Source organism: Mustela lutreola, chromosome 1, assembly GCF_030435805.1.
Source record: "Mustela lutreola isolate mMusLut2 chromosome 1, mMusLut2.pri, whole genome shotgun sequence".
Lineage (NCBI taxonomy): Eukaryota > Metazoa > Chordata > Mammalia > Carnivora > Mustelidae > Mustela > Mustela lutreola.
Window position 1 is genome coordinate 204,138,217 of NC_081290.1, and position 26,372 is coordinate 204,164,588.

Genomic DNA, 26,372 nt, shown 5'->3' on the forward strand with positions numbered 1-26,372 from the left:
CAGGAAACAGGTTGGGGATGGGTGCCATCTGGGAATGGCACATCACACCAAGAAGAGAGAAATGGGTAGAGGATAGACCAAAAGGGACAAACAGCCATAAGCATCTCTGTATTGCTTTTCACTCTTAACCCATTACCAGGTTGGAGGTGAAACTACTTTGTAGTACATTAAGAAGATCATTTGTCAAGTCACCCTGAAGTGTTCCTCTTAATTCTAACCCATGGTCTCACCAGCTCCTTTCCCCTCTGCGCCACTTATTACTACTCCTCAGCCACAGCCCCTAGTGTAAAACATGTCACCTACTCCATGATGTATCGTGGTTATGGAAGACTGCTGTTATTGCCCAGAGGATCCTTGGGTAGTATAGTCAAGTCAAGTGGCCCCTGTGGATCAGAACAGGTCCCTCTGCTCTCTCCAAGAGTAGTATAGGAGACCAGGAACTGTGTTTGCAACTTACTTCAGGAAAAGAAACCTCTGGACACTCTCCTTGGTTCCCTACCTGACATATGCTGATATGACCTACTGCTTTCTGAAGAAGATCCTCTATTCCTCAGAAAAGAATCATTCCATGTGCAATGAGGATTATCTTTTTGAAGTCCCATTTCCCTGATCCTTGGATGGCTACCATATAAGATAGAATAGTCACTGGCCAGGGAAGGAGGATGCTTAAACCCCTTATGTTATCTCATCTCTTACTTTCCCCCAATCCTCCTGTTCTTTCTAGAATCTCCCCAGCCTAGTTCTTCCTCCCTTCTTCTCCTGGCTGATGAGTTCTTTCCTTGAGACCTTCAAGCAGGCAAAGTGAACCCAGATGTTTAATAGGAATGGCTGTAAGCCTAACACAATTAGCAGTGCAGTGAGGACACACACGGACTCCTGGCTCCCTATTTGGTTCTTGCTCCTTTTCCATTTCCTAACATGTTTCCATACAACTTAATTTGGACCACCCTCCACCACTGCCTGAGAAGGCTACTATATCTTGTTCTCTAAGTCCAGCTGGAAAAACTGTGAGGAAGTCTCAGTGAACCCCAGAATAGCCTGAGTTTTAAAGAATTGTCATTCTACCCTTCTCTCTTTGTTCATGGTTTAAAGATCCCACTCTCTCCAGCAGCTTCCCTTCCTTCTTCCAACTGCCACAGGCAGACAAGATGCCCCACCATTTATATTTCCTTGTAGTTGCTCTCTGACCTGAGTTGGAACCAGCTGCTTCCTTACATCCATCCTCCTCCTTCTACTCCCTAAAGCTATGTTTCTCCAGACATGTCTCCTGGGTTACCTGCAGTAGGATCATTTAGAGCATATGATTTTAAAAAACTCAGAATCCAGGCCCCATCTCAGCTCTGCCTCAGACCTACTGAATCAGAATGTCTGGAGGTAGAGGCTGAGAACCCACACTCGACGATGTTTCTTGTGCCTCAGGCATGCTACAGTTTGAGGAACTACTGCCTTAATGTAGCAAGAACCATCCTCCATGCCATCTGGGTTACTTATTTTCTCATCAGCCTTCACTCCAGATGACTTAAGGTCATACACATGTATGTCTGTGCCTTATCTGAGAATCACTGGTATAAGAGAACTCCTATTACAGCCCACAGCTGGGTCTAGATTGTGACCCCCCCCACACACACACGTAACTCCCTATGGGAACTTAGGCAAGTCACTTTGCACGTGTGCCTCCATTTCCTTGTCCAAAAAATGGGGCCTGATACTTGTGTTTTCACCTCATAATTATGTTGTAAGGCTCAATGAGAAAAGTGAAAGCTTGCTGAAAAGCTAGAAGACTTGAATAAATGACATTTGTTTTTATAACTATGCAAGAGATACAAGAGGGTGAAAGATACTGTATTTGTCAAGAGATCCTGTTCCCATGCTGCATATCGAGGATATGAAAAGCAAGTGTGTCTTCCAGTCCCCACCACTCCACAGGCAGTCATCTCAGAGCTTGTCCTGAGCCTGGTAGAAAGAGGAAGGCTGAGTTGGCATCATGGGTGCAAGGAAGAATGCCCTGGATCCCCTTAAATGAATCTCCTCTCCTCCATGCTCTGCCACCTAGGGCCCCAGTCTGCTCCTAGGCCAGCAGCCTTGTCAAGGGCAGTGGGCCCAGCCCTTGGCATCAGCTCCTCTCCCTCTAATTACTTTTCACACACTCTGGCGCCAGGCCTTCCAACCAAATAACAATTGATTCTTCACTCCTCCTGGATCAATGCCATCGACCCAGAACAGGGAGGACGAATCCAAACTCACCCTCTAGGAAACCAATGGCCCAAGGCAAAGCCCAGCAGAGAGATCTGCCTTCCCAAACTTTGGTAGCAAAAACACAAGTGCACACACACACACACACACACACACACACAAACATATGCACAAGAAGGCATATGAATGAGTATGTTCGTGAAATGCACTGGGCCACACATAGATATTTACATGGAAACACATAAATAGTTTGATATATAGACCTCGATACTCTCATATATGTCTACAAATATGTACACAAACACACACATACATTAACACATTGACTAGAAGAGGGCCCTTTTGGAATCACAAAAAGCATGTTTTGGCCAAGTTTTGAACAGAATTCTAGCTCCTCACCAGCCTCCTTTCCACCTGCCCTCTGAGCTGCACACTCAGGAGCACGCACTGCCTGTGAGTCATGGTGTGATGAGCCCGACACGCTTATGACACACACCTCCAGCAGAAGCTCTTCTGCCAGTTGTGTAGGACTTTGGCTCCCACTCCTATGGGACATGCCCTGCCTGCTAATCTCTTCGGGGGTGTTGGAGAAATGCCCAGCCACTTCTATACCAGACAGAGCCCATTATAACTCAGCTGGGCTTTCTCTGCACCTCCATCCTCAGAGGAGCTTGGAGCACATCTGCACCTGAGGCCCCAAACAATAGAAAATGAGGTGCCAAGCCTTACAGAAGCCAATGCAGAATGACAGCCACCAGCCAGATCTCATCAGGCACAGATATGGGGACACAAAGAGAATGTCAAGTGCAGAATGGGACCACCCATTCAAAACAGCCCAAGCACATGCCCAAAGCCTCAGATTATACTGCCTCCTGCCCCTGAGGCCTCAGACTACACTGCCTCCTGCCCCTGAGGCCAAGCATGTCTATTCTCCACTGGCTTCATGCCATGTCCACGTCTAGGTCAAATCACAGAAATACATAACATGAGGAGTAGAAAAGCCCTTAGAGATTTTTAGCCTCTTCACCCTCTCAGTGCCTAAATTTCCTTAATGAATTTCTCAACAAGGGACTATCCATCATACTGAACTTGTTCATCCAGCAGCCAGTTCTCTGGATGAACTATAAAATTCAACACAGAGTCAAAATCTTCCTTCCCATAATATCCACCAATTGGCATGAAGAAGAAGGAAAGCCATCTTAATTGGAGATTGTTGGTGGTCTTACTGAACCTGCTTACAGGAAGGAATACTGTTTTACACTTCTACTCACAGTTCTTAATATGGGACTGTGTGCACAAGTTGAAGACCTAGACCCTAGGCATAATCTGACCCTTGGAAGGATGTGCAGGTGACCTTAACCTCCTGTATACAAGAAAAAGACCTTGAAAATGGCTAAGATAGGGGCACTGGCTGGCGCAGCCAGTTAAGCAACCGACTCTTGGTTTTGGTTTAGGTTGCGATCTCAAGGTTGTTGGATCCAGCCCCACATCAGGCTTCACGCTCGGCAGAGTCTGCTTCAGACTCTCTCCTTCTCCCTCTGCCCCTCCCACTCGTCCTCTCTCTCTCAAATAAATAAATAAATCTTAAAAAAAAAAAAAAAAGCAAAAAACAGAATGGTTAAGATAGTTTTCAACCTATGGAGAAAGCCCAGTTTTGTTTTGTCTCCAATTTTGTCTACTAATTTTCCTATGTGACAGTAGGAAAATTCTTTCTTGAGACCTTTTGGGCTCAGTCTTCCCCAAAACAAAATGAGTTAATGGGATTACAACAAATGATGATGTGTCTAAGGTCTGAGGAGAAAATTTTCCATGCTGTGCATGCCTGCTGGCTCCAGCACCAGAGTCTGTACCTTCCCACGTAACGAGGAAGTCTCCAAACTCATGTTCTCCAAGTGCATGGTTTGAAACTTCTCCGTGTAATCTGTTGCCATGTCTCACTCACACAGAGCTTTTCCAACCCCTCCCTTAAGGGCCTGAGGACCACCGATTATGACCCTGTGCCCCCACACCGCAGCACCTAGAACTGCTTGGACTGAGGAGCATTTCTTGTTGTTCACCTGTCACTTTTAGGCCCACAGAGGGTCATCTGTTGCAGAAAAGAAGCCTGTGGATGGCTCCGCCCCACACTCTGTGAATTAGATGCCACCCATTAAATGCATTTACACAAGATTTAGAGGACAGACGGAAGATGGAGGTGATCTTTGTAAGGCTGCTGATGGTTGTCAAAGTCATAATAGTCTTGTAGGAGTTTTCAGTGTTCATTCTTCATTTTCTGAGTTTCAAAAACAGCAGCAGTGGCCTCTTCATCTGACTGTTAATCCCTGGATTCTACTATTTTCCCACCTCCAGCTCTCCAGAGGTTTCTCTGGGGCCAATGGCAGCTTCAACCTTGATGAGCTTAGCCCCAGGAGCACCTCAGAGCTGCAGCATTCCTAACTCTGCATTGCTGTAGGAGTCATTCTAACAATCTCAATATTGAATCTGCTTCCTCTGCACTTCTAACAAATGTGTAAGACCCCAAATTTCTGTATTAAGCCCCTTTCTGCTTGAAATCTCCACAGTGGAGAATTTTCCTTCACTCAAGCTTGACAGACAAGGTGAAGCTAGGTTAAGAGGAGTTTTGCTCTCAGCTCAGTTCAACAGATAATTAATGGGCACAAACCATTTATCTTGGCACTATGCCCACGGAAACATGTAAGGCACATGTAAGCAAGGTCCTGACATGACAGGGTGGGAAGGGCTGGAGAGCAGAGGTTTTAGTATCCACACAGTCAGACAAGCAAAAGAAGAGAGGCATGCAGAAGAAAGGCAGCCTCTGGAGTCAGATAGATGGGGTAGGATCCTGGCTTCAGTGTTTACCCCTGAGAGAACTTGGGCAAGTTGCCTATGCTTTGTCTAAGGCTCAGTTTCTATCCTTTACTTCTGCTGCTGCTCCTCCTTTCCTTTGTGTTATTTTATCATTCATCCTTCAAGACACAAGACGGATGTCCTCTCCCTGAAGTCTTCCTGGATCTTCTCCCTCAATATCTCTGTTCTATGCGAACGTATCCCCTGACCCTTTCCATGTGGTTCATGGAAAGTGTTCAGTAAATTGGATTAATCTGATTCATTATCTCTCTCTCTCTCTTCCTCTGTCCTTTTCTCTCTCTTCCCCCCGCTACACACACACACACACACTCTTCCCTGGAGTAAATTATGTCTAAGGTCAGGTTCCCTAGATGCAGAACCTGGGATGGGGATTCTTGTGCCAGGAATTTATTGACGGAGGGGTCTAAGAATGAACCTAGGAGAAGTGAGACTAGCAGGATGGGTAGAAAAAGCCAGAGAAGGACGGATTTCAGCTGAAGCTTAGCTTCTGCTTGCTCTCCCGCTGGAGTTCCCGAGCATGAACTGCATGAGTACTGCAGAGCTGTCCCATCTTGAAGAAGGGGAATTGCCCTTTGTGATCTGCATTGGTCAGGTTAGATTGCCCCAGGTGGAGGACATAACGTCCCAAGCAGGCAAGGGCACATTTATAAATCAATAGTGGCCAATACTTATAGAGCAACTGAGGTGGGTCCTGCAGCCCAGTAAAGAGATCTGGGAGAAGCATCAACTGCAAAGAGGTATAAAATAACAAATGCACTACAAGATCCTAGTGAATAAGAATTGGGCAGGTGGGGTCAAGGGAGAGAAAGCGGGTTCCTAACCAAGTTGCCTTTCTCCCCCATCAGTTGAGCCAGAGCTTGGGCAATGCAGATTCCCACCAAGACAGCACCATGACATAACAAAGAATTGGTTATGTTTGCAGGTGTTTGGGATTAATAACAAGCTTAATAATTAAGCAACATAAAGCTGCAGGATGTGTTTTTTTTTTTTTTTATATTTGCCACAAACAGAGATGTTGTTTTGTTTGCAGTAAATTTTGACTGTGTAATTGGACCTGTGGGTCACAAAAGGGCATAGTGGGTAGAAGACATCTGGGACTGTGCTTTAGCAGCAAGTATGCCACTCTGCCTGAAATGTTTTCCAAAGCCACAGGGTCTCAGCTTCTTCCTGGGAGACAATGGAATGTCCGGCCCCTCTTCTTTTTGACAAGCTTATAGGAAGACCTCCTTCCTCCCCCTTTGGAAGTCAGTGATGTTCTATCCAGAACCCAGGAGTGGACAAGAGAAGTTTTGTGTCAGGAATGCAATGACAGCCTTGTAAAGACATAGCAATCAGGGGATGTATTGCCTGAGCCAGTCCTTAGCCCAGAAAGAGAAAAAGCAGAGCTGACCAAAGCTGGTCTTCCTCAAACAGAAAAGACATATCCCAGGAGCCTGCAGGGTGAGCTGGATCCTTGCACAGTTATGAGATCCCACCTAGAGGCTGAGGCAAGGAGGGACAATGTCATAATGACCTGATGCCTGGACTTCTGTACCCAGGGGACTGACATAGAACCATGAGCTATTTGCCTTAAGGTGAACCTCCAATCTTAGTTTGTTAGATTTTTTTTCACCACTTAGCCAGGAATCTTGAGTTCTACACCCCCTACAACGGACTTCTGGGAGGCCAGAGTTACCAAATCAGGAAAAGAATGGCTCTGGGGAATTCTGCAGAAGTCTTTTCTAAGCTGGTCTGCTTCTGCTACCCTCAGCCTTACTGTCTTCCCATTTCTGCCTTTTCTTGCCCTAATGGAGCAGGTGGTGATTCTTCTCAGAGCAGAATTAGCCCAGGGGAGTATCTCTTCTGGCCAAGAAGAGAAAGTGACAGCAACAGGTCCCAGAGAATATGCCTGTCTGGGGACGTTGATGCCAGAGAATTGAAACCTGCACCTGGCCCCTTCCAGCTCCAGGTCCCTGGCAGGGTGCCCCCATTCTGTTCCTAAAGAGACAAGACAAATGGTAGCTTCCTGCTCACTAGTCTGGCATTGAGTGAGCTACAGTAGATTGGCTCTTGTTTATAGGGTGAGTGTTGATCCAGAGCATTGAAGAAAGGGTCACTTTTTGCAATAGGACCATTCCCCACCTGGTGAGAAACTCCTAGAAATGGAGGCTTAAGCCAAGAAGATGGGACTCAGGCTCCAATGAATTAAGAAAGATGGGAATGATTGGGCTGTGGTAGAGAGGAGGAGGTATCAGCAGCAAAGCAGGCACAAGCATACAGTTTGCTAGGATCAGCTGGTAGGCCCTGCTCAGTCTCTCACACTAAAAGCTAGCTACCCTTATTAACCTTTCACATCCCCCATGTCCTCCAGCCAGCATCACCCACTTACTTCTTCAACCTTTGCAATGCTGCGTCTGCCGTGGAAAATGCAGCTTTGGCTCCTCTCCAAAGACTGTTCCTTCTCACTTGAGTCATTTTCATTGGCAATTGCTGAAAACTGGAAAGGCAAAGGCTTGGTGAACTTGGGGGTTATGCAGAGAGGTCAAGCCACTTAACCCCTACCTCTAGAAATTTACACCTCTTATAATGTGAGGTATTCTCCTATTACTATGCATAAGTCATGTTAAGATAGAAGATGATGCTTGACCAGAGATCCAGAGCTGTCTTGCCTACATCCTGCCCTCTCATAGCCACTGTCAACTGCATCCCAACCTTGTAGTGTTCCTGTAGAGAGAGATACATACATGGAGAGCAGAGCTAGGTAAGGCATGCTCTTGAAGTTTGTGCTGCAAACCCTAAAACAGCCCCTGGGGAGCAGTCTATACACATAGAGGTCTCTTGTGGCCAAGACTGAAGGCAGGTATTCTTTCTTTTCTCTCTAGATCTATACCTTCTTGACCAGAGAAGAGAGAGAACCCCAAAGCAAAGCACAAAATGAAAGCAGAACATTTTTTCTTCTTTTTAAAGATTTTATTTATTTATTTATTTGAGAGAGAGCATGAGAGGGAGAGGGTCAGAGGGAGAAGCAGACACCCTTTTGAGCAGGGAACCCAATTCAGGACTCGATCCCAGTCTCGGTCTGAACTGAAGGCAGTCAGTCAGTCAAGCAACGGAGTCACCCAGGCATCCCAGAACATTCCTTCTTAAGGCTCCTGTCAGGAATCCACGGTCAGGACAGTTCATGAGTGGGAGAGAAAGAGATTCCTAGGGCTTCAATCCTGAGGAGAAAAGACCATAACTATAGCACCTTCACCCAAAACAACCCTTGCCTTTGGCTCATGGTGACCCATCTCTTTTCCATCTGTACATGAAATGAGAGCGGGTGTACGGGAGCAGAGAAATCCTAAAGCTTCCCCTGGTAGCAATGTCCCAGGCAAGCTGGGTCTCTAGGTCAGTCAGCACGTCTCTGCATAAATCTGTTAGGAATCTGACTGTATTTCCAGTGTCTTTAGGGTCCTCTTACTCTCACCTGAGCTAACATGATGAGAAGCCAAATTGCTGTTGCTGTGGGAGGCTTCAAATGGTGTTTCCTGTGGGTATTATTTCCAGCCTAATGTTGTATTAACATAGCTCTGCCTGGTGATTACTATATTATTATATATTAATCATAGGATAATGATGCACACTCACCCTGCTTCTCTCCTCAGTCAGCTATGAGATCCCACCTAGAGGTTGAGGCACCACACCTGCTCTCCCTATATCTGCAACCCCATTCCACCCTCAGGGACCAGCCTTGGGCTCAGCACCCCTTCTTACAGGTAAAGTCAGAGGAGGATAATTTGTGTGTGTGTGTGTGTGTGTGTGTGTGTGTGTGTGTGTGTGTGTGTGTCTATATTCCAAGGTAACAGTGTCCAAAGCCAGAGTCTGGAGCCCACAAGTCTTAGCTACCAATTAGCCCTCTTTCCTACCCTCAGTTGGGGAAAGGTCTAGAAAGCAAAATAAGGTCCAAGAAGAAATGAAAGATGATTTTAATGATTTGCTGGGTCCAGAATATAAAGAGGCTGGAGCTATGGCAATTTGAGACTTGTTAACTCATTCACATACTGCTTTAGCACTACTTGGTGCCAGCATTCATTCATTTAATAATGTCTGTTAAATCTTTACTTGGCAAGTACTGTTTGAATCAAAGTGGACAAGACAGACAGAGTTCCTACCCTCATGGAATTTTATTTCTGGAAGTTTCCATGACAGTCCTTGGAGATACAACAGTGAAAGACCTTGGTCCTTGAGCACCAACTGAAGTCAGTCAAACCAGGCATTTAAGGGTAAGCCAGATTCTCACTGAGATACTCCCCTTAGAAGGGGAGAAAGAAACCCCAGAGAGAGAAGACATTCTCCTTGACATCAAGGAATATAGGGTCAAGTAGGAAAGAAGTACAAATGAACACATTGGAACTGATAAGGCAGCAAAGAACCAAAGGAATGTACCACTGAGATGAACCTGATAGAGCTATCTGGGGAGATGCCACTAAGTGTATCTGCCCTGTTCAGGGGCCAAATCCTATGCATGTGATTTATGCTTTGTCTTTGCAGTGTTCTACCTTTCTTCAGGAGTCTCTGTGTATCATAAAGGCCATTTGTACATGCTTACCTACAATATGACCAGGACATAGAATTTGTCAAGATACAGGGTATAACGTCCTGTGCTTTATAGTTATTAATGGTGGTACCATGAAGAAAAGGAAGTTGGTGGTGATGATGACACTGGAAATAAGAGAACTCCCTAAGCAGGAGAATTGGCTGCCTAGAGATAATATAGGCATATGCCAAGCTCCATCCTTGCCAATTTATTCACAAGACATGTGAACCACAGGGAATTTTTTCAACTTACTCATCTTCCTATCCTCAAGTAGATCTACAAGATGGCCCCCAATGCTCCTGCCCTTTTGTATAGGCTCCTCACTTCCGTGCTTTTATATAGTTCCCTTCCTTAGGGCTGACCGGTGTTTCCAATAGAACTCTGTGGAAGTGATGTTATGCAACTTGCAGTGCTGGATCATAAAGCTATTGTAGTGGGATGCCTGGGTGGCTCAGTCAGTTAAGTGTCAACTTCATGATCTCAATGTCATGAGATCAAGCCCCACAGTAAACTTTGTGCTGAGCATGGAGTCTGCTTAAGAGTTTCTCTTCCATGGGGGGTAGGGAGAGGGTGGTTGGGTTATGGACATTGGGGAGGGTATGTGTTATGGTGAATGCGGTGAAGTGTGTAAGCCTGACGATTCACAGACCTATACCCCTGGGGCTAATAATATATTGTATGTTATTAAGAAAAGAAAAAAAAAAGAGTCTCTCTCCCTCTCTCTCTGCCCCTCCCCCCCTGATTGGGCACTATGAAAGTTTAATAAATAAAGGTATTGTGGCTTCTGCCTTTGTCTTGTGAACTCACTTGGGGAATGTTCTTGCCATGCCACAAGGACACTTAAGCAGCTCATGAAGGATACACATGGAGAGAAACTGAGCACTCCCACCAAGAGCCATAGCCATTCTGGCAGCCATGTAAGTAAGCCACCTTGGAAGCAGATCCTCCAGACTCAGTCAGGGCTTCAGATGATGACAGCCCACTTTGGCACATGATTACAATCTCATGAAAGATTCCAGACCAGGACCACCTACCCAAACCACTGCTAAATTCCTGATCCACAGATACTGTGAGAGATAATAAATGTGTGTGGTTGCTCTAAACCACTAAGTTTGGGGATAGTATGTAATGCAGCAGAGATAGCTAATGTATACCCCGCGCATTAACACAGTTCCAAGAACACAGCAGACACTCAAGAAATATTTGATAATTGAATGAATGAATTAATGAATGAATGAAGCTCCTTAGCAGAGAAACCACATATCAAACATTGTGACCTTTGGCAGGGAAAGAGGGAGCGATCATAACCAGGAAAAAAAATATTTGAAACTTTGAAAGATAAAAAAACAACCCATAAATGTGGATATTCAAGAAATGTCCTAGTACTTAATTTTCTTTAAATCAAAGTAAATTGGGTATAAGTCACTGTTGTTACCCAAAATCCCTTTCTATCCCTACTTCAACCTCACTCAAGAATCGAAGAAAGGACCCCAGGTGGGGGAAGTGTCTCTATTACACAAGTCTATTATAGTCATCTCCAAAGCCTTCAAAGCCCACACACCATGGTTCCTTAAAGCTGTGTTGCTCTACAACTATAGGGAATTTCCTAGGAATCTCTGTGTCTAGAATATAGTCTCTTAGAAATACAATGAAGCCATTCTTTTCTGAGGTCCTACACCTCACTTGTTATTCATTCAACAATATTTATTGGGTACTATACTGGGGGTTCTTCAGATAAAAAATAAATAAGATATATAGAAAGATACATATGCATAGAGATACATATCTCTGGGTGGCTCAATGGGTTAAAGACTAGAGTTTCTGAGCAAGGGGGTGACTCTCCATTCACACAACCTCAGAAGTTGCGACAGAGAGCTCCCTGGAGAGAAAGCCATGTGGTGCCCACTGCACCTGATTCTAGCCTGTGGTCAGGCCCTGGTGTCTGAGAAGAAGACTTTTAGAAGCCAGGCCCAGAGAGCCTTCTGGGTCGCAAAGCTGGAGGAGAGGTAAACTGACATCCAATACCTTCCGTAAGAATGCTGAGCCTATAGCTAGAGATGGGGAGGAGGGAGGGGGGGCGGGGAGGCACGGAGGAGGAAAAGGAGTCAGAGTGGCTTACGGCCAAATGGTCTTTTTTTAAAATTTAATTTAATTTTTATTTATTTAACAGAGACACACAGCAAGAGAGGGAGTGCAAGCAGTGGGAATGGGAGAGGGAGAAGCAGACTTCCCACCAAGCAAGAAGCCCGATTTGGGGCTTGATCCCAGGACCCCAGATCATGACCTGAGCCAAAGGCAGACCCTCAAAGACTGAGCCACCCAGGCACCCCAAGGCCAAAAGGTCTTAAAAAGATCTTATGGCTCCCATGAACCCTTTCCTTCCCCCACCCCCTACACTTCAGCTCCAACACCCACCCACACACATGCACACACACACACAGCCCCTGAAAAGATGGTCTCTGGAAAATTGAAATCAGTTCCATTCAACAAGTGCATGCATTAATGGTCTCCTCCATACTAGGGACCCTGCCAGTGCTGGAAATACCAAGAGACTCTAAAGTCACCTTTTGCCCTTTGGAAGCTCACCCAAGGTTATGGCATGAGAACTGGTATGCCATTGTTAGGAATAAAATATAATAAGAGCACAGAGGAGGAAAAGATTAATTCTGCCTAGGGGGTTGTGGAGGAGGGGCAGATTTCTCCAAGATGATGATGTGACCCTTGGGGACTGAGTTGGAGTACAGAGAGCAGCTTCACCAAGGGCGAGAAGCCTGTTCCCAGGGTGGCCTCAGATGAGACCGGGGAAGGACCAGTGCTTCCATTATGAAAGAACTTGACTTTTATCACAGAGGCAATTCCTTAAATTGAATGTCCTTAAACAGGGAAGTACTCCTATGAACGCTTAGCTGCATCAGCAGCATGGGGTGAAGGTTGGGTAGAGGGGAAAGGTTATCAGGGAGAACTTGGAAGAGACCAGGAGTCCAGGTCCATAGTCCCACAAGAGGGTTTGCAGGCCTCTGTGAGGATGGAGAAAAGAAGCGTATCTGAGCAAGATTTCAAGTGGAATTCCTAGGGTTGGGGGATAGCCAGATGGGGAGGAGACAGAGAGAGAGCACTCAGGGATTGCTCTTAAGTTTCCAATTTGTTTGGAAGAAAATGGACAAGGTCTTTGCCACTGTCATCCCCTATCCCTAGCACAGTGACCAAAAATAGAAGATCCCAGTAACCTGTCTGGACCAAATGAGCAGAGTAGTGAAGGAGGAAAAGGAATGGTCAAGTCTCCTGGCACTTTAGGAACTCCTAGGGACAGCTGTGTTTCACAAAAAGACACTTAACACACATAAAGGGCCCACTGCTGACAGAACATTTGGCATCACTGTAGAAAACATATCTAGTTGGTGGGATCTGCCACTTGCTCCTACCTGCTTAGCTTTCAGGCCAGGGTCCAGTGGTGAGTGACAGCAGCAGACTCAGTAGTGAAATGAGAGCTGCCAGGAGGCAGAGGGTCCAGCGACCACAGCAGAACAGGCAAGAAGAGAAAAGCAAAAGAACTCAAATCTATTAACAGCAGGAAATCCATAACTGGGTCTGAGGCCAGGAAAGGGATTTACAAAGAAAATTCTATTCATGGCGTATTTCCTTCTTATCGCAGCAAATGGTCTGCCAAAGTGGTATTGCTCCGTATTAAAAACCTGCTATCCTTTCAAAATTGCACGCAGACACCCATGCATTGTATCTGCTGTGTGTACATAAAGAGAGAAACATATCCACAGCTCCCATTCATAAACGCAGGGCCTGAGGTGTTCTGTTTGAAATGGGGCAGGGGAACTATTTCTGTAGTAGAAACCCTTGTCCCTTATGCAGGGCTTCTCCTCCAGTTACAGATTATCCTAGAACTTGTGCTTCTGGATAAATGCCATCCCTTCCCTTTTTTTTTTTTTTTTAAAGATTTTATTTATTTATTTGACAGAGAGAAATCACAAGTAGATGGAGAGGCAGGCAGAGAGAGAGAGGGAGGGAAGCAGGCTCCCCGCCGAGCAGAGAGCCCGATGCGGGACTCGATCCCAGGACCCTGAGATCATGACCCGAGCCGAAGGCAGCAGCTTAACCCACTGAGCCACCCAGGCACCCCCATCCCTTCCCTTTTTAAAGGTATTTTTATTTGTTTAAAAAATACTATGGAGCAAAATTGACTCTTTTTTCCATCGCTATGTAGTTCTGTGAATTTTTACCCATGTATAGATTCATGAGATCACCACCACAACCAGACATATAATAGCCCGTCACCCCAGAAAACTCCCTCCTCCCCACCCCTCACAACCACTATCATTTTGTCTCTGTCAGCATGTCAAAATCATACAGGGCATAGTCTATGAGACTGGCTTTCCTATTCAGCACAAGGTCTTAGAGAGTACAGAGCTGTGGCCTGTACCAGCAGCCTGAGCTTCTCTCTGCCAAGTCATGTTCCCCAGGGTGGAGGGACCACAGTGTGCTCCCTTCATAAGCCCTGAGTACCTTTCTCAAAGACTGGACTGAGAAAGGAAGAAGGAAGGACACACTGACTTTTCACCTTCTTTCACTCAATAAGTGTTTGGGCATCCGTCATGGGCCAGGCACAATTCAATGCCTGGAGATGCACAGCGGAATCAGACAGGCAGCCCTTCCCAGGTGCCATAGCTCTAGAGGGGATAAAAGGGGAAGATGCTAGTGATAAGCACTAAGGGGAAAAACAGTGAAGGGCAGGAGAAATCACAATTGTGGGGAAGAGGCTGGGTTTAGAAGTGGAGGAGACATTCAGAGACTTGAAGGAGAGAGAGTAAGACTTGCTGGTTTCTGAAGGAAGAGCAGCCCAGCAAAGGAATACGGCTTGGTGGGGGAAAGGCCTGGAGGGTTCTGCAGAAGCCAAATAAGCAGCACGGTAGGATTTGGGAAAAGAGCTCAACCACCACCACACCCCTCCAGCTCCCTCTTACTGCGACATCTCAGAACACGAAGGACAGCCAGCTGTCTCTCACTCATCTCTGGAGACCCAAACCCAGAAGAGGTTCTCGAAGCAGACTTCAGCATGTTCTCATGGTGGGGAGCCTTTGGCAGGCTTCCCCAAGCCCCATCATAATGACAGTCAGCCCCGAAAGCAACCTGACAAACTGAAAGACTCCCAGGTCCTGACCCAAGAGACTTTTCTCTGCTCCCAGGAAAGTGGGATTTGGGTTACACTCTGCCAGCAGTGCCTAGAGCCAAGGAGCCAACAGGAGATGTGCCAGAGGTCAGAAGCATACTGAATCCTGGGGGCATGGGCCTTGTGAAACTGAGGTCACAGGGACACTTGAGTCTGGCAGTCATCCCCCAAGAGCACTCTTATTAAGCCCTTCTCCTAGAGCCAGGCAGAAGAGCACTAATCCATGCCTGAACCACTGGCTAAGGTTCCAGATCTCATTAGCATTTACAAAAGTTGAATTAATCCTCCCTTGATAATCTGGTGGTTATTGATTTTTATTTTTAACTCTTGTTTTATGAAGACAAATAAAATGCTTTCAATGGGACAGATGTTTCCAGAAGTGCAGAGAAAGAGGAGAGAGGGGAACCAGGCATTCAGATAGGGTCAAAGAATCTCTTGTGGCCCAGACAGTGGGTCCTGGGAACAAGGTAGTATGTCAGATGTGACCAGCCAGTTCAACTGATCAGGAGCAAAGAAGACCCCCAAAGAGGACATAGAGATCCAAAACCTTAATGCCCCAGTTAGGACCATCTGCAGCTGGTAGAGACAGCTCTGATTCATCTTAATCACATGCAAGTTAAAAATAAACATCAATAACCAGTGCATGGAGAAAGGGGTGACATTTTGAGGTGTAAATGATGTGGGAAGTCCCAAAGCCAGGCAATGAGAGTAATCAACCTTGGCCCCCCTCAGCATACCTGGCCTGAGGACAATTTAGAAGCCATCCCCCAAACCCCATACCTCTCAGGAACCAGGGCAAACAGCAGCTGCCAATTTTTCAGTGCTGGAACTATCATGTCCCATTGCACCCAGTGCCTTCAGAGTAAGCAACGGCCTGCTGGACAAACTTTGGATCTTCCCAGCTGTGTGAGCTGGGGCGAGGCAGAGACCCGCACACCTCAGTTACAGGTACAGTGCAGGTACAGTGCCCAGCAAGGATCTGGTGCACAAGTGCCAATAAGAACTTACCTATTCGTTCATTTTCTGCTTCTCTCAGAACATGAAATTCACCATTTAGAAAGTTGATTTAAATTACAGAAAATAAAAATCTTAATTAAACATCTCATACTAAATCAGGTGCCAAGGATTTTACAGGAATATGTGAGATCTTTGGAATATATCCTAAATAATAAATTCCCAACTCCTGCCCACACAGAGCTTAAAAAAATCAAAGAAGGGTGTCAAGGCCCCCGAGCACAGGGGAAACGGTAGCTGATAAGGCTGTGTTATCCGCTTCCACGTAGGTACCGCCGTCCGGCTCAGATTCAGTACCGCCCAGAAGCAACAGCGAGATGGGAGGAGAAAGGCAGCTGCCACTCAGATCTTCTGCCTGCTTGCCAAGCACGTCTACCTATGATCTCATATTCCATCCTCACAGGTTTGCAGATGAGGAAAGGGTCTCAGGAGAGCAAGGTGACTTGCCCAAGCCTGGGAATCAGACTATCTGCCCAGAGTGGTGGCTGCTGCTCGTCCCACCCAGACATGCAGTTAGGAGAACCTCGGTCTGGAAAAGAGATGAACTAACTCACTGTGATTGACTCATAGTGGCAGCCTCTCAGAGCACATCCAAGGTCTCCTAACTTGCCCTCATTAGCACAAGCTCCCCGAGCCCCTTTCCTCATGTGCTCCCCTCAGCTTCCAGCGGGTTCTTCTCTGCTCAGCTCCTGAGCCTAAGGGACTGACAGACTCCCAAGCTGCCACCACAGCCTGCAGGGTTTTGGGGGCTGGGGTAGGTCTTAGCCCACTGTCCCAGTGCCTGCCCCTGCCACGAGGCCAGGTCACCTCCGGGGACAAGGGAAACTTTTATCTGCAGAGGAATCATCACCATCTCATTCCTGGTATGGGGGATCAGATGCAGCAATTGGCTGATTAGGAAGGCTGCATTAACACGCAGTCAAAACAGCTCTTTAAAACTAGCTTTGACAAAATTGTCACATTAGATGTATCTGAATAAAGTCAGCCGGGCGGCTGGCAGAGCACACTTCTACATCATTTTGACAGCCTGCATTAAGAAGCTGCAGGCACCACCAGGAAATTACCTCCAAGCTAAGTCCAAATTATAGCCAATGCAGCATATTCAATCCTTGGTGGGTGATGGGCTACCCGAGAGGGGGCTTGGAGGGCAGAGGATAGACAATTTTCCTCTCCTCTCTTCCCACAGTCAGACTGGAGGAGCACCACCACCTGCTGGGGAAGCAAAATGGATTTCTGTGCAACTAGGGGAGACCCTTCCTCCTTCCAGCTGTGGAGTACTCGTGCTCACATTTCTGTCTGTGCTCCCAGGGCCTGGGAAATACTACATGAATGTGGAGGCCATATACCCAAGTCTACTTCTTTCCTTCTGTTCCTGATGAGCTGATTGATCTTGAGCAACTCACATTTCCTCCCTGGCCTCCCATTTTCTTTCCTGAGGGAGAGGGGAAATCATTGTTTCATAGACTGTGTTCCTTGGATCTCCAGAAAGTATCCCAGAAGTGATCTGATGGGAGAGTAGGTGGAGAAGGCAGAATTCTTTCTATCCTCAACTGCACATTAACTGGACCAGTGTTGTTTTTATTTGTTCTATGGACTGCACGTCTAGGGAAGATGCCTTTAAAGGAGTCTCTGTTGTTAATTGAAGGGGGAATAAAGGGAAAAGGAAGGAGATCACCTAGGTGGTTCAGCTGGTTACATGTCTGCCTTCAGCTCAGGTCATGATCCCATGGTCCTGGGATCCACTCCCGCAGCAGGCTGCTTGCTCAGGGGCGAGTCTGCTTCTCCCTCTTTCCCTCCCCACACTAGTGCGTGCGCGCTCTCTCTCTCTCTCTCACAATCTCTCTCACAAAAATAAATAAATAGAATCTTTAAAATAGGAAAAGGAAGAAATTAAGAAGGGAGAGGGTGAGGCTAGGAGGGTAGGAAGGAAGGGAAGGAGGGAGGGAGCAGAGAAGGAAGAAGGAAAGAAAGAATGGAGGCAGGGAGTGAGTGAGAGAGGAAGGATACAAGGAAAGAAGGAAGAGAGGGAGGGAGGAAACTGCCAGCAACCAGGAGCAACCAGACTTAAAATTGCTCTAATAGGGACACCTGGGTGGCTCAGTGGGTTAAGCCGCTGCCTTCAGCTCAGGTCATGATCCCAGGGTCCTGGGATGGAGCCCCGCATCGGGCTCTCTCCTCGGCAGGGAGCCTGCTTCCTCCTCTCTCTCTGCCTGCCTCTCTGCCTACTTGTGATCTCTGTCTGTCAAATAAATAAATAAAATGTTTAAAAAAAAAAAAAACAACTCCCTATCTATTCTTCTAAAAAAAAAAAATTGCTCTAATAGTCTGTGCTTAAAGGACCATATAGTCTAGTGCTCAGGGTAGGCCTTTTCCAGAAGTAATCAACTTCATAGACTTTGTGGCAAGTAAAATAACCTGTGCATTTTGCATTTTCCAAATGGGGAGATCTGATGGACTGAGCTTTCTGGCCCTAGAAGAGGAGAGGTGGTGAGAGCTAGGGAACCCTGTAGCTCAGGGAGGAGGCCTGAGCTCTATGGGTCTCCGTCTCCCATCTGCAGATGTGAGAATACAATTTGATGGTGCAGGCTGGGTTGGGAGACACTTGAGGGAGGAAGATGCAGAAGGGCGTGAGGGTTCTGAGTATTCATGTTGCAAATTAAGCAACAGCTAATTGGAAAATGTTGGATTTTATTAAAACCTCAGACTTATATTGTTCCAACAGGCACCAACATAATAACAATTATCTAATGGGCACTTTGGGTTCTTTCCAGAGTTTCTTTCTTCTCCCCCTGGCTGTTAATGTGCCAGAGAGAGCAAGTCAGTGAGTAGATGAGTCCAAGGGAGCTAGATTTAGAGCTTGGTTTGTGCAGCCTAGAAGCAGAACATTGGGCTGGATGATGGCCCATGGAGGCTCCTCCACATCACCATGAGTGGAGTTGCCGAAAGAAGGGCTGGAGGTATGTTCTGTCTTCTCTGCACTCAGGATTCCTGAGACTGGGGGAGCAAGGGGATATGTAGAAGGAACAGAATTTGCTACCCTCAGAGGTGGGAGGAAGATTCCACCTGAGCATGATGCCTTGCACTCAGCAGAGAGTCCATAAAGATTAGTGATGATGATAGGAACAAAATGGGCTTTAGGACAGAGTTCCTGCAGTCAAAATGACTTGATCTCCTGTGGGGCCGGGTACCGGCTACTCCTCGAATCCTGGGGGAAAATTTTTCAAGGTCTATGTCAACCTGAGGCATAGAAGGAGCCCAGAAGTGAGAGAAACTCCAGTCTACTAGTTTAATTCCCCTACCCTGCAGAGAGGAAGAAACACTGCCTTAAAAGGAAAAAGTATAAAAAGTAAAGGGTGCCCTGGATCCTTTGAAAAATGTCTAATATGACACTGATGTTACATTAAAGGGCAAGATGCAATCATACTGTCTCTACCGTGAGATTTGTTCAAATAGGGCAGGGTATGAAGGGGAGCAGGGAGGGGCTGTCCTGGAAGCCCCCTCCTTGTGAATGCCCCTGTTATTTATGACAGTATCAGAGCTCAAACACACGGTAAGTGCACAGTTCCACCTTTATCATAGAAATGATGAAGAGGGAGGAGTAATAAATGTCTAGTTAGAAAATAAAAACTGAACATTAGAGTCAGGGGAAATAGCCATAAATACCCCCTGATGAGTGGTGTATTTGATTAATCTACCTGCCTGGCAGAAGAGCCATAGACACCAGCAATAGGCGGCTGCTTCCCTGGCACCTAAAGCTCAGTAGGGGAAGCCAGGGACCCCTGAATGAGGAGCAGGATGCGGAGCTGCTCCTGGGCCCCATCCATATGAGAGGTGCTTCCCTTCCCACACATCCTGTAGCAGACCACCGTCGCCCTCTACCTCCACTGCTCTTCCCAGCCCAGACCACAGGCCCATGTGACTTGATCTGTAGGGAGGTCCTCCCAGGGACGGTCTTCCTCAGGCAAGTGGGGCAGGCCTGAAACCCCACAGCCAGGCAGCAGATGAGGAGAAAGAGGAACACAGGATCAGTCATGGCCAGAAGACCCTGGCTCCCCTCAGCAAGGAATGCTTTATGACCAGGAAGCAGAAGGCAGGCAGGACAAGGAGCATCTCGAGAACGGGTTCACTGCTTGAGGGATTTTATCGTGGGGAAGGAACACCAGAGGCCTAAACTCTGAAAATACCTCCTTTTTTCTCCCAACCAGTGGCAAAGGTTTATTTTTACGGACAAAGAAAAATGTTTGTTACATTTAATCAAAAAAAGCAAACTGGGGGTGCCTGGGTGGCTCAGTGGGTTAAGCCTCTGCCTTCAGCTCAGGTCATGATCTCAGGGCCCTGGGATGGAGCCCCACATCAGGCTCTCTGCTCCCTTTTATTTATTTATTAAATAAATAAAATCTTTTTTTTAAATAAAAAGGAGCTGGAGAGGAGCAATTTCTATACAAATTAACCAAACAATATATTCTTTTAAAAAATATATATATTTTTTTAAGATTTTATTTATTTATTTGACAGAGATCACAAGTAAGCAGAGAGGCAGGCGGGGGGGCGGGGGCGCGGGGGGAGCAGGCTCCTCGTTGATCAGAGAGCCTGATGCGGGGCTCCATCCCAGGACCCTGAGATCATGACCTGAGCTGAAGGCAGAGGCTTAACCCACTGAGCCACCCAGGCGCCCCAACAACAGGTCTTTTTGAATGGAGCTAACCATCTGTCCAGACCTTGCCTAGGAAAGACCTAGACTGTAGGCAGTGTAACAGAAGGTTCAGTCCTTCCAAGGTAGGGTCCCATGGGAGCACCACACAGCCAGAAGCCCTGTTCTTGGCACGGAGAAGCTCTGTTCGCCCTGGAGGTTCTACAGGGAGAGGAGGAGAACAGCTCACTGGTTTTCTCCCTTTTCAAAGGTGCTTCACTTGGGGGAATGCAAACAATACATTCTTAACATTTTTCACATCAGTTTGCTATTGGGAGGATCTTCTTTGTCCACTTTGGGAAAATATTTCCCTCCTATAGAATCTAGATTAAGATGTAGTGTTACTTCTACCCATGGTTCCTTTACCTCTATCATCAAAAGCTCATCAAGAAAAACATGTGGAGGAGGAGGAGAATGGGAACCCTCATGCACTGTTTGTGGGAATGGAAGTTAGTGTGGCCTCTATGAAACAGAGTATGGAGGTTCCTCAAAAAAACAGAACTACCACATGACCCAGCAATTGCACTTCTGGGTATTTATCAGAAGAAAACAAAAACATTCCATTTGGAAAGATCCATGTTCCTTGTAGCATCATTTATAATCACCAAAATATAGAAGTAACCCAAGTGTCCATCCACAGACAAATGGATAAAGAGGATGGGATGGATATAGAGTGAAATATTATTCAACCGTGAATCTTGTCATTCATGATAACATTAGCAGCCTTGAGGTTATCATGCTAAGTGAAATGAGTCAGACCGGGAAAGACAAATACCATATGACCTCACACGTAGAACCTAAAAACACAAACACATACAGAAATAAAACGAGCTCATAGGTAGAACCGATTGGTAGTTGTCAGAGGCAGGGGAGGCAAGGAGTGAAACTGGTGAAGGGGGTCAGAAGCTACAAACTTCCAGTAAAAAATAAATAAGCCAAAGGGTTGTAATATACAGCATGGTGCCTGTAGTTAATGACACTGTGTTGCATATTTGAAAGTCGCTAAGAGAGTAAAAATTACTTACAAGTTCTCATCATAAGAACAAAGAAATTTTGTAATTACACATGGTGACAGACATTAACTAGATTTGTTGTGATCATTTCATAAAGTATACAAATATCAAATCATCACGTACACTTGAACCTAATACAATGTTATATGTCAATTATAGCTTGATAAAAATTAGTTAATTAATTTATAAAAAAGAAAAAGATGATGGATAGATGGGTTGGTGACAGGTAATAGATAGATGATGATAGATATAGGTACAGTTGTGACTAGAAATGGTAAGTATAGACTTATGAAACAATGTAAAACCTCAATGTTCAACAATACTTGCAGCATTTTCCCAAAATATTTTAAGGCACTTCCCCATCTTTCCTCAGATGTAGTGACAAAGGTGGCACCTTTATAGGTGACACCTATAAAGGTGGCAGGGCAAGTGTTCTAATGACTATTGCCACAGCTGAGGAGCATACAATCCAGAGAGGAATGTTACTTACCCGGGGTGCCACAGTCCAGAGCTCTTTCTCTTCTGATGGACTTCAAGGGAGCAATTAGTCAGTAACATTTTTGAGTCCCAACTGAAGGCTGGGAGCAGATTACAAGAATTTTCATCAAGGAGGAGGTGGAGGAGGAGGAAGAGGAGGAGGAGGAAGAAGAAGAGGAAGACGAAGAGATGGACTGCTGATAGCTAGAATCTCTCTAGAGATGTTGTATCTAAAGCCAAGGGGAGCCACAGGTGTGAAGGTTAGCTGAGTTTCCAGAGTTCCTCTGTGCCGTTCTGTCAAGGGTCAGAGGAGCCCCCTAACCATCTGTGCATCCTGGGGCCTGCTTGTGGATGTACCTCAGCCCTTCAGGGAAGTCCCAAAGGGGACTCCTGCCCCCATGATTATACACAGATAAGAGTGTCAGAGGGTTCCTCCACAGTAGAGGTCCCCACACCCACCCACTCAGCCTTCCCAGAGCCTACCCTTGGGAGCGGCCATCTCCCTGCCTGCCTCACTTCAGGGGAAGATTAAGGAAGGAAGGAGATGGCTCAGTGTCTGCCAGTTACAAGTTAAGAAAAATGAAGACACTTACATTCTCCCAGTAATTTGCATTGGTCACTACAGAGTCAGCATCCATCGGGGCTGGTTTCCCAGCATGGCATACCACAGATCTCAGGAACCTCAGGGCATATTCCAGTGATGTCTGACCTTATTTGCCCTCAGCCCCAGCAGTAACCTCACAACACCTGATATTCTGGGGACAAAGATTTCACGGAACCCACCCAACTCTGGCCCAAGCCTTCCTTCAATCTAAACCGTAGTGTCCCCGTCTGTAGGTGGCTAGAGTAAGCAGCAACCAGAGTCTGAGGAGAAGTAGTATCTGGATGTCTTTGTGCATGGTTCCTTTGTCAAAACTTCCCATGAGGTCTACAGTTAGTCTTAACTCATTTCTGAGCTCTGCTGCACTGCAGACAGCTGAGTCTGGCTTATACCATGGAAAGGTATACTCAAACAGTGGGTGTCAGTGAAACTGGCACAGAAGTGAGGGTATGCATATTAGAACCGAGGGTCAGAAAGAGGGGAGAGGACGGGACACAGAGGGTCACACCAGATGGAAATGGGGGCAGCTGCCTACACCAGCAGTATGGCCAGGCCCACGTGGCTCCGCACTGAGGAACACATACATCCAAGACGGGAGCCTGTCCTCACTTCGGGCAGTCTGCCACCAAAACCCGTGCGCCACACCACATCAGGTTGCCTCAGAGGAATCCGCAGGGAGAAAAGAGTCATTATTTTCCAGATCTCCACATTTTCTTCTTTTTCCTTTCTTCATGATTGTATTTCATTGAGAGAAGATAGCCAAGCCAGTTGAAGCCCCCCAACCCTGTCTCTCGAGGCTGCCAGCTTCACCCGCCCCTTGACCCCCTGGCTGGGTCCAGACTGCTCTCCTGTGGCCTGGAGTGAATCTGTTTCCTGGATGCGGACAGCTCAGCCAATGGAACTGCTTGCCTTCTGTCCTTTTGGGGGCACAGTATTGTTAATTAGCTGTCCTTGTCTCACCTACACTAGGAACTCCTGAGGACAGAGCCCCTCTTTCCTTCTCTGAAATCCCAGAGGACCTCATGCAGCAACATGCAGGCTTCTCTCCCTTCAGCAAGCATGCATCAGGGTCCCCCAGGTGGCAGCCACCTGCCAAGGTGGCAGCCAAGGATCCCAACATGAAAAGACTCAGCCCTGGTTGATTGACACTTTAACAGAAAATACTGGGGAGGCCACAGAGATCTTAGCTTGCCCTACTTCTCTGTGCCTTCACCATCAATAATGAAAGGTCCTAGAGCAGACTCTCCTGACACTTCTTTAGCCCAAGCATCCAAGCAGGAAAGCGGGTCCAGGCAGCAGCGCCACGGGGGGGTCTCCAGAAACTGACTGCAGAGACAGAGCTGCCCCCACACTGTCTTGCATGTCCCTGGTCTCATCCTCTGAGGCTATAGGTGACAGATTTGGCTGCTCCTCGCCCCAGTCTGGCTGTCTCCCTGCCAGGCCTGGGTTTCTGCTCCCTCTGAGTCACCCTGACCCCAGCTGCCACTATCAGCAGGCTCTGTCGGCCACGGCCGTCTTTTCCTGGTAAGTGACAGGTCTGCTATATCACTGCCGTGCGGCAGCACAATGCGCCCTTGAAGATTTTCTCCTGCCTGCAGTGCATGCACGTGGCTGTCCCCTTGCCCTCTGCAGCTTTCTCCACGCTCTGCAAACCAACCTGCTCTTTCCACCCTGAACCCCCCAACATCTGGGGGGTACCAAAGTCACCCCAGCCCTGTTTACACCATGGCAACATGTATAACCTAGGTAAACCTCCGACCTTTTCTAAGTCTCTTTTCTCATCTGCAAAATAGCAATAATAATACACCCTCACCCAGCTCACAGGATTACAGGGAGGTCAAATAAGATCATGTATGTGGATTTGCAAAGTACTATAACACTTACTGTCCTGCTTATTCCTATTTAATAACCCATCTCAAACCTGATCATCATAAAGTGGGATGGGGGGCAGTTTTAATGCCTGGGGACTGTCACCTCCTACCTTTCCCAGTCACATTCTGCTGGAGTCGCTCATGGCTTGTCCCAGCAACCTCAGCTCTCCCAGTTCTCAACACACAGAAAGAATATCAATGCCCTACATGGTTGTGATGGTTAATTTTGTGTACCAACGGGGTGCCCAGTTATTGTATGTGTCTGTGAGAGTGTTTTTTAATGAAATTAACATTTTCCTCTGTACACTGAGTAAAGCAGATTGCTCTCCCTAGTGTGGGTGGGCCTCATCTAATCAGTTGAAGGCATGACTAGAACAAAAGGACTAATTCTCCTGCGAGTAAGAGCGAACTTCCCCTGCCCGACTTACTTGAGCTGGGACACCAGTCTTGGGAAACCAGGGACACCAGTATTCAAGCTACAACATCAGCTCTTCTGGGGTCTTGAGCCTACTGGCCTTCAGACTGGCACTTACACATCTGCTCTCCAGGGTTTTCAGTCTGCTGACTACAGATCTTAGGACTTGTCAGCCTCCATAATTACATGAGTCAATTCCTTATAATAAATGTCTTCATATATAAGCATCCTGTTGGTTCTGTTCCTCTGAAGAACCCTGACTAATACACTTATCTTCCAGAGGTCTTTATTAAGCAATGTGTGGGAATGGAAACATGGTGGGGAATTTTTTGGTTGTCAGAATGACTTGGGAGAGGAGGCACTACTCACGTTTAGTGGGCGAGGGTGAGGACGCTAAATGCCACCTAATATCCATGCTTGTCTCGCCCTAAATGCCAAGAGCACTCCTTTAAGGAAATCTGGATTGATTCTCTGCCAATCTCTCTAAGTTCATCCCCTCTACTTGGAGTGGCACACTCCACCAAAGCCACATGAGCAACACTGACCTCCTTTACTATTTCTCAAACACAGGAATTTTACCAAACACAAGCTTGCAGAGGAATTTTGTGTTCCCTATCTTCTCTGCCCAGAGTGGTTTCCACCCCCTACCCCCAAATTGTTGTGTCATTCTGGTCCCATGTCACTACCTGAGAGAGGATTTTCCTGGCCACTCAATCCATGGTGGTCCTTCCACCTACAACACTAATCCTCTATTCTCTCTCCTGAGAGCATTCAATTCCCTATGAAATGAACATGTGCATTTTCTTACTTGCTTCACTATTGTTTATCCCCTTCCATGAAGACAGGAACTTCATGTCCTCCACCCCTGTGTTCCCAGAAGGTGGTAGGAGCTAAATATTTATTAAACCTATGTTGGGAACTAACTTTGATTCAGACACCATTCTGGGCACTGAAAGATGTAGAGTAGAATAAGCTCTCCCCCATTATGGGGGAGGGGGGCAGGCTCTGGAATTGGTTTGGCAAAAGCAATCATGGTCCCTGGCATGAAAGCTCTGGGTGAAAGCTCTAGGCACCTTCCTGTCTTTACATAACCAGGCTTGCCCCCATCCACAGCAGAGCTAGTGCCCCCTTTTCACCTCTAGGCTGCTTAACCACAAACTCACCTCTGCCCCACTCTGGCTTTCATCAGCTCCCTCCCCCAGGGCACTCCAGAACCAGCTGTCTCCAGAAGTCTAACTCATGGTGTGCTGAGGACCCACCAGGATGTGCAGCCAGTCCTGGGCTCTTCCTGCCTGAGCAGTCCTCCTCACATCTGTCAGCCTAGAGGAGCCCTTAGTCTGCCCTGCCTCTCTGAACTTCATCTAGTGCCACCTGTCAATACAGGAAGCAGCCAGGGAACATGGTTATGTTTTCCATAGCCCCTACTCCATCTAGGGCTGATTTCTTACAGTTCTCCAATTTGGGTTTGCATAATCCCAGCTTGCCTTGTCTAC